Raw genomic sequence first — 18,022 nt, 5'->3', positions numbered from 1 at the left:
CTGTTGAGAGGAGTAAAAAAACATCAAAAATTTCAATCCTGCATGATTCTACCAAGAAATGTGATTCTTCATTCAAAACCTAATTTTTGCTATTGGGCTCTATTGAATAATGAATGTTTTGAATTTTCTCCAAAAGTAAAGTAGATGCAAACTCATCCTTTTAGAGTCTTGTTTGGGCTCATGAGAGGAGTAGAAAAACATCAAAAATTTCAGTCCTGCACGATTCTACCAAGAAATGTGAGTGTTCAGTCAAACCGCTAGTTTTTGATATTTTGGGCCTTATTGAATAAAGAATGTTTTGAATTTTCTCCAAAAGTAAAGTAGTTGCAAACTCATCCTTTTAGAAACTTGTTTGGGCTGTTGAGTGGAGTAAAAAAAGATCAAAAATTTCAATCCTGCATGATTCTACCAAGAAATGTGAGTGTTCATTCAAACCGCTGGTTGTTGATATTTTGGGCCCTATTCTATAATGAATGTTTTGAATTTTCTCCAAAAGTAAAGTAGTTGCAAACTCATCCTTTTAGTATCTTGCTTGGACTGTTGAGAGGAGTCAAAAACCATCAAAAATTTCAATCCTGCATGATTCTACCAAGAAATGTGATTCTTCATTCAAAACGCTGATTTTTGCTATTGGGCTCTATTGAATAATGAATGTTTTGAATTTTCTCCAAAAGTAAAGTAGTTGCAAACTCATCCTTTTAGAGTCTTGTTTGGGCTCATGAGAGGAGTAGAAAAACATCAAAAATTTCAGTCCTGCACGATTCTACCAAGAAATGTGAGTGTTCAGTCAAACCGCTGGTTTTTGATATTTTGGGCCTTATTGAATAAAGAATGTTTTGAATTTTCTCCAAAAGTAAAGTAGTTGCAAACTCATCCTTTTAGAAACTTGTTTGGGCTGTTGAGAGGAGTAAAAAACCATCAAAAATTTCAATCCTGCATGATTCTACCAAGAAATGTGATTCTTCATTCAAAACCTAATTTTTGCTATTGGGCTCTATTGAATAATGAATGTTTTGAATTTTCTCCAAAAGTAAAGTAGTTGCAAACTCATCCTTTTAGAGTCTTGTTTGGGCTCATGAGAGGAGTAGAAAAACATCAAAAATTTCAGTCCTGCACGATTCTACCAAGAAATGTGAGTGTTCAGTCAAACCGCTGGTTTTTGATATTTTGGGCCTTATTGAATAAAGAATGTTTTGAATTTTCTCCAAAAGTAAAGTATTTGCAAACTCATCCTTTTAGAAACTTGTTTGGGCTGTTGAATGGAGTAAAAAAAGATCAAAAATTTCAATCCTGCATGATTCTACCAAGAAATGTGAGTGTTCATTCAAACCGCTGGTTGTTGATATTTTGGGCCCTATTGTATAATGAATGTTTTGAATTTTCTCCAAAAGTAAAGCAGTTGCAAAGTCATCCTTTTAAAATCTTGTTTGGGCTCATGAGAGGAGTAGAAAAACATCAAAAATTTCAGTCCTGCACGATCATACCAAGAAATGTGAGTGTTCATTCAAACCGCTGATTTTTGATATTTTGGGCCCTATTGAATAATGAATGTTTTGAATTTTCTCCAAATGTAAAGTAGTTGCAAACTCATCCTTTTAGAAACTTGTTTGGGCTGTTGAGAGGAGTAAAAAAACATCAAAAATTTCAATCCTGCATGATTCTAACAAGAAATGTGATTCTTCATTCAAAACCTGATTTTTGCTATTGGGCTCTATTGAATAATGAATGTTTTGATTTTTCTCCAAAAGTAAAGTAGTTGCAAACTCATCCTTTTAGAGTCTTGTTTGGGCTCATGAGAGGAGTAGAATAACATCAAAAATTTCAGTCCTGCACGATTCTACCAAGAAATGTGAGTGTTTATTCAAACCGCTGGTTTTTGATATTTTGGGCCCTATTGAATAATGAATGTTTTGAATTTTCTCCAAAAGTAAAGTAGTTGCAAACTAATCCTTTTAGAAACTTGTTTGGGCTGTTGAGAGGAGTAAAAAACCATCAAAAATTTCAATCCTGCATGATTCTACCAAGAAATGTGATTCTTCATTCAAAACCTAATTTTTGCTATTGGGCTCTATTGAATAATGAATGTTTTGAATTTTCTCCAAAAGTAAAGTAGTTGCAAACTCATCCTTTTAGAGTCTTGTTTGGGCTCATGAGAGGAGTAGAAAAACATCAAAAATTTCAGTCCTGCACGATTCTACCAAGAAATGTGAGTGTTCAGTCAAACCGCTGGTTTTTGATATTTTGGGCCTTATTGAATAAAGAATGTTTTGAATTTTCTCCAAAAGTAAAGTAGTTGCAAACTCATCCTTTTAGAAACTTGTTTGGGCTGTTGAGTGGAGTAAAAAAAGATCAAAAATTTCAATCCTGCATGATTCTACCAAGAAATGTGAGTGTTCATTCAAACCGCTGGTTGTTGATATTTTGGGCCCTATTGTATAATGAATGTTTTGAATTTTCTCCAAAAGTAAAGTAGTTGCAAACTCATCCTTTTAGAATCTTGCTTGGACTGTTGAGAGAAGTCAAAAACCATCAAAAATTTCAATCATGCATGATTCTACCAAGAAATGTGATTCTTCATTCAAAACGCTGATTTTTGCTATTGGGCTCTATTGAATAATGAATGTTTTGAATTTTCTCCAAAAGTAAAGTAGTTGCAAACTCATCCTTTTAGAGTCTTGTTTGGGCTCATGAGAGGAGTAGAAAAACATCAAAAATTTCAGTCCTGCACGATTCTACCAAGAAATGTGAGTGTTCAGTCAAACCGCTGGTTTTTGATATTTTGGGCCTTATTGAATAAAGAATGTTTTGAATTTTCTCCAAAAGTAAAGTAGTTGCAAACTCATCCTTTTAGAAACTTGTTTGGGCTGTTGAGAGGAGTAAAAAACCATCAAAAATTTCAATCCTGCATGATTCTACCAAGAAATGTGATTCTTCATTCAAAACCTAATTTTTGCTATTGGGCTCTATTGAATAATGAATGTTTTGAATTTTCTCCAAAAGTAAAGTAGTTGCAAACTCATCCTTTTAGAGTCTTGTTTGGGCTCATGAGAGGAGTAGAAAAACATCAAAAATTTCAGTCCTGCACGATTCTACCAAGAAATGTGAGTGTTCAGTCAAACCGCTGGTTTTTGATATTTTGGGCCTTATTGAATAAAGAATGTTTTGAATTTTCTCCAAAAGTAAAGTATTTGCAAACTCATCCTTTTAGAAACTTGTTTGGGCTGTTGAATGGAGTAAAAAAAGATCAAAAATTTCAATCCTGCATGATTCTACCAAGAAATGTGAGTGTTCATTCAAACCGCTGGTTGTTGATATTTTGGGCCCTATTGTATAATGAATGTTTTGAATTTTCTCCAAAAGTAAAGCAGTTGCAAAGTCATCCTTTTAAAATCTTGTTTGGGCTCATGAGAGGAGTAGAAAAACATCAAAAATTTCAGTCCTGCACGATCATACCAAGAAATGTGAGTGTTCATTCAAACCGCTGATTTTTGATATTTTGGGCCCTATTGAATAATGAATGTTTTGAATTTTCTCCAAATGTAAAGTAGTTGCAAACTCATCCTTTTAGAAACTTGTTTGGGCTGTTGAGAGGAGTAAAAAAACATCAAAAATTTCAATCCTGCATGATTCTAACAAGAAATGTGATTCTTCATTCAAAACCTGATTTTTGCTATTGGGCTCTATTGAATAATGAATGTTTTGATTTTTCTCCAAAAGTAAAGTAGTTGCAAACTCATCCTTTTAGAGTCTTGTTTGGGCTCATGAGAGGAGTAGAATAACATCAAAAATTTCAGTCCTGCACGATTCTACCAAGAAATGTGAGTGTTTATTCAAACCGCTGGTTTTTGATATTTTGGGCCCTATTGAATAATGGATGTTTTGAATTTTCTCCAAAAGTAAAGTAGTTGCAAACTAATCCTTTTAGAAACTTGTTTGGGCTGTTGAGAGGAGTAAAAAACCATCAAAAATTTCAATCCTGCATGATTCTACCAAGAAATGTGATTCTTCATTCAAAACCTAATTTTTGCTATTGGGCTCTATTGAATAATGAATGTTTTGAATTTTCTCCAAAAGTAAAGTAGTTGCAAACTCATCCTTTTAGAGTCTTGTTTGGGCTCATGAGAGGAGTAGAAAAACATCAAAAATTTCAGTCCTGCACGATTATACCAAGAAATGTGAGTGTTCAGTCAAACCGCTGGTTTTTGATATTTTGGGCCTTATTGAATAAAGAATGTTTTGAATTTTCTCCAAAAGTAAAGTAGTTGCAAACTCATCCTTTTAGAAACTTGTTTGGGCTGTTGAGTGGAGTAAAAAAAGATCAAAAATTTCAATCCTGCATGATTCTACCAAGAAATGTGAGTGTTCATTCAAACCGCTGGTTGTTGATATTTTGGGCCCTATTGTATAATGAATGTTTTGAATTTTCTCCAAAAGTAAAGTAGTTGCAAACTCATCCTTTTAGAATCTTGCTTGGACTGTTGAGAGAAGTCAAAAACCATCAAAAATTTCAATCATGCATGATTCTACCAAGAAATGTGATTCTTCATTCAAAACGCTGATTTTTGCTATTGGGCTCTATTGAATAATGAATGTTTTGAATTTTCTCCAAAAGTAAAGTAGTTGCAAACTCATCCTTTTAGAGTCTTGTTTGGGCTCATGAGAGGAGTAGAAAAACATCAAAAATTTCAGTCCTGCACGATTCTACCAAGAAAGGTGAGTGTTCATTCAAACCGCTGGTTTTTGATATTTTGGGCCCTATTGAATAATGAATGCTTTGAATTTTCTCCAAAAGTAAAGTAGTTGCAAACTCATCCTTTTAGAAACTTGTTTGGGCTGTTGAGAGGAGTAAAAAACCATCAAAAATTTCAATCCTGCATGATTCTACCAAGAAATGTGATTCTTCATTCAAAACCTGATTTTTGCTATTGGGCTCTATTGAATAATGAATGTTTTGAATTTTCTCCAAAAGTAAAGTAGTTGCAAACTCATCCTTTTAGAAACTTGTTTGGGCTGTTGAGAGGAGTAAAAAACCATCAAAAATTTCAATCCTGCATGATTCTACCAAAAAATGTGATTCTTGATTCAAAACCTAATTTTTGCTATTGGGCTCTATTGAATAATGAACGTTTTGAATTTTCTCCAAAAGTAAAGTAGTTGCAAACTCATCCTTTTAGAGTCTTGTTTGGGCTCATGAGAGGAGTAGAAAAACATCAAAAATTTCAGTCCTGCACGATTCTACCAAGAAATGTGAGTGTTCATTCAAACCGCTGGTTTTTGATATTTTGGGCCCTATTGAATAATGAATGTTTTGAATTTTCTCCAAATGTAAAGTAGTTGCAAACTCATCCTTTTAGAAACTTGTTTGGGCTGTTGAGAGGAGTAAAAAACCATCAAAAATTTCAATCCTGCATGATTCTACCAAGAAATGTGATTCTTCATTCAAAACCTGATTTTTGCTATTGGGCTCTATTGAATAATGAATGTTTTGAATTTTCTCCAAAAGTAAAGTATTTGCAAACTCATCCTTTTAGAAACTTGTTTGGGCTCATGAGAGGAGTAGAAAAACATCAAAAATTTCAGTCCTGCACGATTCTACCAAGAAATGTGAGTGTTCATTCAAACCGCTGGTTTTTGATATTTTGGGCCCTATTGAATAATGAATGTTTTGAATATTCTACAAAAGTAAAGTAGTTGCAAGCTCATCCTTTTAGAAACTTGTTTGGGCTGTTGAGAGTAGTAAAAAAACATCAAAAATTTCAATCCTGCATGATTCTACCAAGAAATGTGATTGTTCATTCAAAACACTGCTTTTTGTTATTGGGCTCTATTGAATAATGAATGTTTTGAATTTTCTCCAAAAGTAAAGTATTTGCAAACTCATCCTTTTAGAAACTTGTTTGGGCTGTTGAGAGTAGTAAAAAAACATCAAAAATTTCAATCCTGCATGATTCTACCAAGAAATGTGATTGTTCATTCAAAACGCTGATTTTTGCTATTGGGCTCTATTGAATAATGAATGTTTTGAATTTTCTCCAAAAGTAAAGTAGTTGCAAACTCATCCTTTTAGAGTCTTGTTTGGGATTATGAAAGGAGTAGAAAAACATCAAAAATTTCAGTCCTGCACGATTCTACCAAGAAATGTGAGTGTTCATTCAAACAGCTGGTTTTTGATATTTTGGGCCCTATTGAATAATGAATGTTTTGAATTTTCTCCAAAAGTAAAGTAGTTGCAAACTCATCCTTTTAGAAACTTGTTTGGGCTGTTGAGTGGAGTAAAAAAAGATCAAAAATTTCAATCCTGCATGATTCTACCAAGAAATGTGAGTGTTTATTCAAACCGCTGGTTTTTGATATTTTGGGCCCTATTGAATAATGAATGCTTTGAATTTTCTCCAAAAGTAAAGTAGTTGCAAACTCATCCTTTTAGAAACTTGTTTGGGCTGTTGAGAGGAGTAAAAAAACATCAAAAATTTCAATCCTGCATGATTCTACCAAGAAATGTGATTCTTCATTCAAAACCTAATTTTTGCTATTGGGCTCTATTGAATAATGAATGTTTTGAATTTTCTCCAAAAGTAAAGTAGTTGCAAACTCATCCTTTTAGAGTCTTGTTTGGGCTCATGAGAGGAGTAGAAAAACATCAAAAATTTCAGTCCTGCACGATTCTACCAAGAAATGTGAGTGTTCAGTCAAACCGCTGGTTTTTGATATTTTGGGCCTTATTGAATAAAGAATGTTTTGAATTTTCTCCAAAAGTAAAGTAGTTGCAAACTCATCCTTTTAGAAACTTGTTTGGGCTGTTGAGAGGAGTAAAAAAACATCAAAAATTTCAATCCTGCATGATTCTACCAAGAAATGTGATTCTTCATTCAAAACCTAATTTTTGCTATTGGGCTCTATTGAATAATGAATGTTTTGAATTTTCTCCAAAAGTAAAGTAGTTGCAAACTCATCCTTTTAGAGTCTTGTTTGGGCTCATGAGAGGAGTAGAAAAACATCAAAAATTTCAGTCCTGCACGATTCTACCAAGAAATGTGAGTGTTCAGTCCAACCGCTAGTTTTTGATATTTTGGGCCTTATTGAATAAAGAATGTTTTGAATTTTCTCCAAAAGTAAAGTAGTTGCAAACTCATCCTTTTAGAAACTTGTTTGGGCTGTTGAGTGGAGTAAAAAAAGATCAAAAATTTCAATCCTGCATGATTCTACCAAGAAATGTGAGTGTTCATTCAAACCGCTGGTTGTTGATATTTTGGGCCCTATTCTATAATGAATGTTTTGAATTTTCTCCAAAAGTAAAGTAGTTGCAAACTCATCCTTTTAGAATCTTGCTTGGACTGTTGAGAGGAGTCAAAAACCATCAAAAATTTCAATCCTGCATGATTCTACCAAGAAATGTGATTCTTCATTCAAAACGCTGATTTTTGCTATTGGGCTCTATTGAATAATGAATGTTTTGAATTTTCTCCAAAAGTAAAGTAGTTGCAAACTCATCCTTTTAGAGTCTTGTTTGGGCTCATGAGAGGAGTAGAAAAACATCAAAAATTTCTGTCCTGCACGATTCTACCAAGAAATGTGAGTGTTCAGTCAAACCGCTGGTTTTTGATATTTTGGGCCTTGTTGAATAAAGAATGTTTTGAATTTTCTCCAAAAGTAAAGTAGTTGCAAACTCATCCTTTTAGAAACTTGTTTGGGCTGTTGAGAGGAGTAAAAAACCATCAAAAATTTCAATCCTGTATGATTCTACCAAGAAATGTGATTCTTCATTCAAAACCTAATTTTTGCTATTGGGCTCTATTGAATAATGAATGTTTTGAATTTTCTCCAAAAGTAAAGTAGTTGCAAACTCATCCTTTTAGAGTCTTGTTTGGGCTCATGAGAGGAGTAGAAAAACATCAAAAATTTCAGTCCTGCACGATTCTACCAAGAAATGTGAGTGTTCAGTCAAACCGCTGGTTTTTGATATTTTGGGCCTTATTGAATAAAGAATGTTTTGAATTTTCTCCAAAAGTAAAGTATTTGCAAACTGATCCTTTTAGAAACTTGTTTGGGCTGTTGAATGGAGTAAAAAAAGATCAAAAATTTCAATCCTGCATGATTCTACCAAGAAATGTGAGTGTTCATTCAAACCGCTGGTTGTTGATATTTTGGGCCCTATTGTATAATGAATGTTTTGAATTTTCTCCAAAAGTAAAGCAGTTGCAAAGTCATCCTTTTAAAATCTTGTTTGGGCTCATGAGAGGAGTAGAAAAACATCAAAAATTTCAGTCCTGCACGATCATACCAAGAAATGTGAGTGTTCATTCAAACCGCTGATTTTTGATATTTTGGGCCCTATTGAATAATGAATGTTTTGAATTTTCTCCAAATGTAAAGTAGTTGCAAACTCATCCTTTTAGAAACTTGTTTGGGCTGTTGAGAGGAGTAAAAAAACATCAAAAATTTCAATCCTGCATGATTCTAACAAGAAATGTGATTCTTCATTCAAAACCTGATTTTTGCTATTGGGCTCTATTGAATAATGAATGTTTTGATTTTTCTCCAAAAGTAAAGTAGTTGCAAACTCATCCTTTTAGAGTCTTGTTTGGGCTCATGAGAGGAGTAGAATAACATCAAAAATTTCAGTCCTGCACGATTCTACCAAGAAATGTGAGTGTTTATTCAAACCGCTGGTTTTTGATATTTTGGGCCCTATTGAATAATGAATGTTTTGAATTTTCTCCAAAAGTAAAGTAGTTGCAAACTAATCCTTTTAGAAACTTGTTTGGGCTGTTGAGAGGAGTAAAAAACCATCAAAAATTTCAATCCTGCATGATTCTACCAAGAAATGTGATTCTTCATTCAAAACCTAATTTTTGCTATTGGGCTCTATTGAATAATGAATGTTTTGAATTTTCTCCAAAAGTAAAGTAGTTGCAAACTCATCCTTTTAGAGTCTTGTTTGGGCTCATGAGAGGAGTAGAAAAACATCAAAAATTTCAGTCCTGCACGATTCTACCAAGAAATGTGAGTGTTCAGTCAAACCGCTGGTTTTTGATATTTTGGGCCTTATTGAATAAAGAATGTTTTGAATTTTCTCCAAAAGTAAAGTAGTTGCAAACTCATCCTTTTAGAAACTTGTTTGGGCTGTTGAGTGGAGTAAAAAAAGATCAAAAATTTCAATCCTGCATGATTCTACCAAGAAATGTGAGTGTTCATTCAAACCGCTGGTTGTTGATATTTTGGGCCCTATTGTATAATGAATGTTTTGAATTTTCTCCAAAAGTAAAGTAGTTGCAAACTCATCCTTTTAGAATCTTGCTTGGACTGTTGAGAGAAGTCAAAAACCATCAAAAATTTCAATCATGCATGATTCTACCAAGAAATGTGATTCTTCATTCAAAACGCTGATTTTTGCTATTGGGCTCTATTGAATAATGAATGTTTTGAATTTTCTCCAAAAGTAAAGTAGTTGCAAACTCATCCTTTTAGAGTCTTGTTTGGGCTCATGAGAGGAGTAGAAAAACATCAAAAATTTCAGTCCTGCACGATTCTACCAAGAAAGGTGAGTGTTCATTCAAACCGCTGGTTTTTGATATTTTGGGCCCTATTGAATAATGAATGCTTTGAATTTTCTCCAAAAGTAAAGTAGTTGCAAACTCATCCTTTTAGAAACTTGTTTGGGCTGTTGAGAGGAGTAAAAAACCATCAAAAATTTCAATCCTGCATGATTCTACCAAGAAATGTGATTCTTCATTCAAAACCTGATTTTTGCTATTGGGCTCTATTGAATAATGAATGTTTTGAATTTTCTCCAAAAGTAAAGTAGTTGCAAACTCATCCTTTTAGAAACTTGTTTGGGCTGTTGAGAGGAGTAAAAAACCATCAAAAATTTCAATCCTGCATGATTCTACCAAAAAATGTGATTCTTGATTCAAAACCTAATTTTTGCTATTGGGCTCTATTGAATAATGAACGTTTTGAATTTTCTCCAAAAGTAAAGTAGTTGCAAACTCATCCTTTTAGAGTCTTGTTTGGGCTCATGAGAGGAGTAGAAAAACATCAAAAATTTCAGTCCTGCACGATTCTACCAAGAAATGTGAGTGTTCATTCAAACCGCTGGTTTTTGATATTTTGGGCCCTATTGAATAATGAATGTTTTGAATTTTCTCCAAATGTAAAGTAGTTGCAAACTCATCCTTTTAGAAACTTGTTTGGGCTGTTGAGAGGAGTAAAAAACCATCAAAAATTTCAATCCTGCATGATTCTACCAAGAAATGTGATTCTTCATTCAAAACCTGATTTTTGCTATTGGGCTCTATTGAATAATGAATGTTTTGAATTTTCTCCAAAAGTAAAGTATTTGCAAACTCATCCTTTTAGAAACTTGTTTGGGCTCATGAGAGGAGTAGAAAAACATCAAAAATTTCAGTCCTGCACGATTCTACCAAGAAATGTGAGTGTTCATTCAAACCGCTGGTTTTTGATATTTTGGGCCCTATTGAATAATGAATGTTTTGAATATTCTACAAAAGTAAAGTAGTTGCAAGCTCATCCTTTTAGAAACTTGTTTGGGCTGTTGAGAGTAGTAAAAAAACATCAAAAATTTCAATCCTGCATGATTCTACCAAGAAATGTGATTGTTCATTCAAAACACTGCTTTTTGTTATTGGGCTCTATTGAATAATGAATGTTTTGAATTTTCTCCAAAAGTAAAGTATTTGCAAACTCATCCTTTTAGAAACTTGTTTGGGCTGTTGAGAGTAGTAAAAAAACATCAAAAATTTCAATCCTGCATGATTCTACCAAGAAATGTGATTGTTCATTCAAAACGCTGATTTTTGCTATTGGGCTCTATTGAATAATGAATGTTTTGAATTTTCTCCAAAAGTAAAGTAGTTGCAAACTCATCCTTTTAGAGTCTTGTTTGGGATTATGAAAGGAGTAGAAAAACATCAAAAATTTCAGTCCTGCACGATTCTACCAAGAAATGTGAGTGTTCATTCAAACAGCTGGTTTTTGATATTTTGGGCCCTATTGAATAATGAATGTTTTGAATTTTCTCCAAAAGTAAAGTAGTTGCAAACTCATCCTTTTAGAAACTTGTTTGGGCTGTTGAGTGGAGTAAAAAAAGATCAAAAATTTCAATCCTGCATGATTCTACCAAGAAATGTGAGTGTTTATTCAAACCGCTGGTTTTTGATATTTTGGGCCCTATTGAATAATGAATGCTTTGAATTTTCTCCAAAAGTAAAGTAGTTGCAAACTCATCCTTTTAGAAACTTGTTTGGGCTGTTGAGAGGAGTAAAAAAACATCAAAAATTTCAATCCTGCATGATTCTACCAAGAAATGTGATTCTTCATTCAAAACCTAATTTTTGCTATTGGGCTCTATTGAATAATGAATGTTTTGAATTTTCTCCAAAAGTAAAGTAGTTGCAAACTCATCCTTTTAGAGTCTTGTTTGGGCTCATGAGAGGAGTAGAAAAACATCAAAAATTTCAGTCCTGCACGATTCTACCAAGAAATGTGAGTGTTCAGTCAAACCGCTGGTTTTTGATATTTTGGGCCTTATTGAATAAAGAATGTTTTGAATTTTCTCCAAAAGTAAAGTAGTTGCAAACTCATCCTTTTAGAAACTTGTTTGGGCTGTTGAGAGGAGTAAAAAAACATCAAAAATTTCAATCCTGCATGATTCTACCAAGAAATGTGATTCTTCATTCAAAACCTAATTTTTGCTATTGGGCTCTATTGAATAATGAATGTTTTGAATTTTCTCCAAAAGTAAAGTAGTTGCAAACTCATCCTTTTAGAGTCTTGTTTGGGCTCATGAGAGGAGTAGAAAAACATCAAAAATTTCAGTCCTGCACGATTCTACCAAGAAATGTGAGTGTTCAGTCCAACCGCTAGTTTTTGATATTTTGGGCCTTATTGAATAAAGAATGTTTTGAATTTTCTCCAAAAGTAAAGTAGTTGCAAACTCATCCTTTTAGAAACTTGTTTGGGCTGTTGAGTGGAGTAAAAAAAGATCAAAAATTTCAATCCTGCATGATTCTACCAAGAAATGTGAGTGTTCATTCAAACCGCTGGTTGTTGATATTTTGGGCCCTATTGTATAATGAATGTTTTGAATTTTCTCCAAAAGTAAAGTAGTTGCAAACTCATCCTTTTAGAATCTTGCTTGGACTGTTGAGAGGAGTCAAAAACCATCAAAAATTTCAATCCTGCATGATTCTACCAAGAAATGTGATTCTTCATTCAAAACGCTGATTTTTGCTATTGGGCTCTATTGAATAATGAATGTTTTGAATTTTCTCCAAAAGTAAAGTAGTTGCAAACTCATCCTTTTAGAGTCTTGTTTGGGCTCATGAGAGGAGTAGAAAAACATCAAAAATTTCTGTCCTGCATGATTCTACCAAGAAATGTGAGTGTTCAGTCAAACCGCTGGTTTTTGATATTTTGGGCCTTGTTGAATAAAGAATGTTTTGAATTTTCTCCAAAAGTAAAGTAGTTGCAAACTCATCCTTTTAGAAACTTGTTTGGGCTGTTGAGAGGAGTAAAAAACCATCAAAAATTTCAATCCTGTATGATTCTACCAAGAAATGTGATTCTTCATTCAAAACCTAATTTTTGCTATTGGGCTCTATTGAATAATGAATGTTTTGAATTTTCTCCAAAAGTAAAGTAGTTGCAAACTCATCCATTTAGAGTCTTGTTTGGGCTCATGAGAGGAGTAGAAAAACATCAAAAATTTCAGTCCTGCACGATTCTACCAAGAAATGTGAGTGTTCAGTCAAACCGCTGGTTTTTGATATTTTGGGCCTTATTGAATAAAGAATGTTTTGAATTTTCTCCAAAAGTAAAGTAGTTGCAAACTCATCCTTTTAGAAACTTGTTTGGGCTGTTGAGAGGAGTAAAAAACCATCAAAAATTTCAATCCTGCATGATTCTACCAAGAAATGTGATTCTTCATTCAAAACCTAATTTTTGCTATTGGGCTCTATTGAATAATGAATGTTTTGAATTTTCTCCAAAAGTAAAGTAGTTGCAAACTCATCCTTTTAGAGTCTTGTTTGGGCTCATGAGAGGAGTAGAAAAACATCAAAAATTTCAGTCCTGCACGATTCTACCAAGAAATGTGAGTGTTCAGTCAAACCGCTGGTTTTTGATATTTTGGGCCTTGTTGAATAAAGAATGTTTTGAATTTTCTCCAAAAGTAAAGTAGTTGCAAACTCATCCTTTTAGAATCGTGCTTGGACTGTTGAGAGGAGTCAAAAACCATCAAAAATTTCAATCCTGCATGATTCTACCAAGAAATGTGATTCTTCATTCAAAACGATGATTTTTGCTATTGGGCTCTATTGAATAATGAATGTTTTGAATTTTCTCCAAAAGTAAAGTAGTTGCAAACTCATCCTTGTAGAGTCTTGTTTGGGCTCATGAGAGGAGTAGAAAAACATCAAAAATTTCTGTCCTGCACGATTCTACCAAGAAATGTGAGTGTTCAGTCAAACCGCTGGTTTTTGATATTTTGGGCCTTGTTGAATAAAGAATGTTTTGAATTTTCTCCAAAAGTAAAGTAGTTGCAAACTCATCCTTTTAGAAACTTGTTTGGGCTGTTGAGAGGAGTAAAAAACCATCAAAAATTTCAATCCTGCATGATTCTACCAAGAAATGTGATTCTTCATTCAAAACCTAATTTTTGCTATTGGGCTCTATTGAATAATGAATGTTTTGAATTTTCTCCAAAAGTAAAGTAGTTGCAAACTCATCCTTTTAGAGTCTTGTTTGGGCTCATGAGAGGAGTAGAAAAACATCAAAAATTCAGTCCTGCACGATTCTACCAAGAAAGGTGAGTGTTCATTCAAACCGCTGGTTTTTGATATTTTGGGCCCTATTGAATAATGAATGCTTTGAATTTTCTCCAAAAGTAAAGTAGTTGCAAACTCATCCTTTTAGAAACTTGTTTGGGCTGTTGAGAGGAGTAAAAAACCATCAAAAATTTCAATCCTGCATGATTCTACCAAGAAATGTGATTCTTCATTCAAAACCTGATTTTTGCTATTGGGCTCTATTGAATAATGAATGTTTTGAATGTTCTCCAAAAGTAAAGTAGTTGCAAACTCATCCTTTTAGAGTCTTGTTTGGGCTCATGAGAGGAGTAGAAAAACATCAAAAATTTCTGTCCTGCATGATTCTACCAAGAAATGTGAGTGTTCAGTCAAACCGCTGGTTTTTGATATTTTGGGCCTTGTTGAATAAAGAATGTTTTGAATTTTCTCCAAAAGTAAAGTAGTTGCAAACTCATCCTTTTAGAAACTTGTTTGGGCTGTTGAGAGGAGTAAAAAACCATCAAAAATTTCAATCCTGTATGATTCTACCAAGAAATGTGATTCTTCATTCAAAACCTAATTTTTGCTATTGGGCTCTATTGAATAATGAATGTTTTGAATTTTCTCCAAAAGTAAAGTAGTTGCAAACTCATCCATTTAGAGTCTTGTTTGGGCTCATGAGAGGAGTAGAAAAACATCAAAAATTTCAGTCCTGCACGATTCTACCAAGAAATGTGAGTGTTCAGTCAAACCGCTGGTTTTTGATATTTTGGGCCTTATTGAATAAAGAATGTTTTGAATTTTCTCCAAAAGTAAAGTAGTTGCAAACTCATCCTTTTAGAAACTTGTTTGGGCTGTTGAGAGGAGTAAAAAACCATCAAAAATTTCAATCCTGCATGATTCTACCAAGAAATGTGATTCTTCATTCAAAACCTAATTTTTGCTATTGGGCTCTATTGAATAATGAATGTTTTGAATTTTCTCCAAAAGTAAAGTAGTTGCAAACTCATCCTTTTAGAGTCTTGTTTGGGCTCATGAGAGGAGTAGAAAAACATCAAAAATTTCAGTCCTGCACGATTCTACCAAGAAATGTGAGTGTTCAGTCAAACCGCTGGTTTTTGATATTTTGGGCCTTATTGAATAAAGAATGTTTTGAATTTTCTCCAAAAGTAAAGTAGTTGCAAACTCATCCTTTTAGAAACTTGTTTGGGCTGTTGAGTGGAGTAAAAAAAGATCAAAAATTTCAATCCTGCATGATTCTACCAAGAAATGTGAGTGTTCATTCAAACCGCTGGTTGTTGATATTTTGGGCCCTATTGTATAATGAATGTTTTGAATTTTCTCAAAAAGTAAAGTAGTTGCAAACTCATCCTTTTAGAATCGTGCTTGGACTGTTGAGAGGAGTCAAAAACCATCAAAAATTTCAATCCTGCATGATTCTACCAAGAAATGTGATTCTTCATTCAAAACGATGATTTTTGCTATTGGGCTCTATTGAATAATGAATGTTTTGAATTTTCTCCAAAAGTAAAGTAGTTGCAAACTCATCCTTTTAGAGTCTTGATTGGGCTCATGAGAGGAGTAGAAAAACATCAAAAATTTCTGTCCTGCACGATTCTACCAAGAAATGTGAGTGTTCAGTCAAACCGCTGGTTTTTGATATTTTGGGCCTTGTTGAATAAAGAATGTTTTGAATTTTCTCCAAAAGTAAAGTAGTTGCAAACTCATCCTTTTAGAAACTTGTTTGGGCTGTTGAGAGGAGTAAAAAACCATCAAAAATTTCAATCCTGCATGATTCTACCAAGAAATGTGATTCTTCATTCAAAACCTAATTTTTGCTATTGGGCTCTATTGAATAATGACTGTTTTGAATTTTCTCCAAAAGTAAAGTAGTTGCAAACTCATCCTTTTAGAGTCTTGTTTGGGCTCATGAGAGGAGTAGAAAAACATCAAAAATTCAGTCCTGCACGATTCTACCAAGAAAGGTGAGTGTTCATTCAAACCGCTGGTTTTTGATATTTTGGGCCCTATTGAATAATGAATGCTTTGAATTTTCTCCAAAAGTAAAGTAGTTGCAAACTCATCCTTTTAGAAACTTGTTTGGGCTGTTGAGAGGAGTAAAAAACCATCAAAAATTTCAATCCTGCATGATTCTACCAAGAAATGTGATTCTTCATTCAAAACCTGATTTTTGCTATTGGGCTCTATTGAATAATGAATGTTTTGAATTTTCTCCAAAAGTAAAGTAGTTGTAAACTCATCCTTTTAGTGTCTTGTTTGGGCTCATGAGCGGAGTAGAAAAACATCAAATATTTCAGTCCTGCACGATTCTACCAAGAAATGTGAGTGTTCTTTCAAACCGCTGTTTTTTGATATTTTGGGCCCTATTTAATAATGAATGTTTTGAATTTTCTCCAAAAGTAAAGTAGTTGCAAACTCATCCTTTTAGAAACTTGTTTGGGCTGTTGAGTGGAGTAAAAAAAGATCAAAAATTTCAATCCTGCATGATTCTACCAAGAAATGTGATTGTTCATTCAAAACACTGCTTTTTGCTATTGGGCTCTATTGAATAATGAATGTTTTTAATTTTCTCCAAAAGTAAAGTAGTTGCAAACTCATCCTTTTAGAAAACTGTTTGGGCTGTTGAGAGGAGTAAAAAAACATCAAAAATTTCAATCCTGCATGATTCTACCAAGAAATGTGATTGTTCATTCAAAACGCTGATTTTTGCTATTGGGCTCTATTGAATAATGAATGTTTTGAATTTTCTCCAAAAGTAAAGTAGTTGCAAACTCATCCTTTTAGAGTCTTGTTTGGGCTCATGAGAGGAGTAGAAAAACATCAAAAATTTCAGTCCTGCATGATTCTAAAAAAGAAATGTGAGTGTTCATTCAAACCGCTGGTTTTTGATATTTTGGGCCCTATTGAATAATGAATGCTTTGAATTTTCTCCAAAAGTAAAGTAGTTGCAAACTCATCCTTTTAGAAACTTGTTTGGGCTGTTGAGAGGAGTAAAAAAACATCAAAAATTTCAATCCTGCATGATTCTACCAAGAAATGTAATTGTTCATTCAAAACGCTGATTTTTGCTATTGGGCTATATTGAATAATGAATGTTTTGAATTTTCTCCAAAAGTAAAGCAGTTGCAAAGTCATCCTTTTAAAGTCTTGTTTGGGCTCATGAGAGGAGTAGAAAAACATCAAAAATTTCAGTCCTGCACGATTCTACCAAGAAATGTGAGTGTTCATTCAAACCGCTGATTTTGGATATTTTGGGCCCTATTGAATAATTAATGTTTTGAATTTTCTCCAAATGTAAAGTAGTTGCAAACTCATCCTTTTAGAAACTTGTTTGGGCTGTTGAGAGGAGTAAAAAAAAATCAAAAATTTCAATCCTGCATGATTCTACCAAGAAATGTGATTCTTCATTCAAAACCTGATTTTTGCTATTGGGCTCTATTGAATAATGAATGTTTTGATTTTTCTCCAAAAGTAAAGTAGTTGCAAACTCATCCTTTTAGAGTCTTGTTTGGGCTCATGAGAGGAGTAGAAAAACATCAAAAATTTCAGTCCTGCACGATTCTACCAAGAAATGTGAGTGTTTATTCAAACCGCTGGTTTTTGATATTTTGGGCCCTATTGAATAATGAATGTTTTGAATTTTCTCCAAAAGTAAAGTAGTTGCAAACTCATCCTTTTAGAAACTTGTTTGGGCTGTTGAGTGGAGTAAAAAAAGATCAAAAATTTCAATCCTGCATGATTCTACCAAGAAATGTGATTGTTCATTCAAAACACTGCTTTTTGCTATTGGGCTCTATTGAATAATGAATGTTTTGAATTTTCTCCAAAAGTAAAGTAGTTGCAAACTCATCCTTTTAGAAACTTGTTTGGGCTGTTGAGAGGAGTAAAAAAACATGAAAAATTTCAATCCTGCATGATTCTACCAAGAAATGTGATTGTTCATTCAAAACGCTGATTTTTGCTATTGGGCTCTATTGAATAATGAATGTTTTGAATTTTCTCCAAAAGTAAAGTAGTTGCAAACACATCCTTTTAGAGTCTTGTTTGGGCTCATGAGAGGAGTAGAAAAACATCAAAAATTTCAGTCCTGCACGATTCTACCAAGAAATGTGAGTGTTCATTCAAACCGCTGGTTTTTGATATTTTGGGCCCTATTGAATAATGAATGCTTTGAATTTTCTCCAAAAGTAAAG

Source organism: Dendrobates tinctorius, unplaced genomic scaffold (assembly GCF_039654945.1).
Source record: "Dendrobates tinctorius isolate UK_male_01 unplaced genomic scaffold, ASM3965494v1 ptg000229l, whole genome shotgun sequence".
Classification (NCBI taxonomy): Eukaryota; Metazoa; Chordata; class Amphibia; order Anura; family Dendrobatidae; genus Dendrobates; species Dendrobates tinctorius.
The sequence above is the reverse complement of the archived record's forward strand: the minus strand, read 5'-3'. Positions refer to the sequence as shown.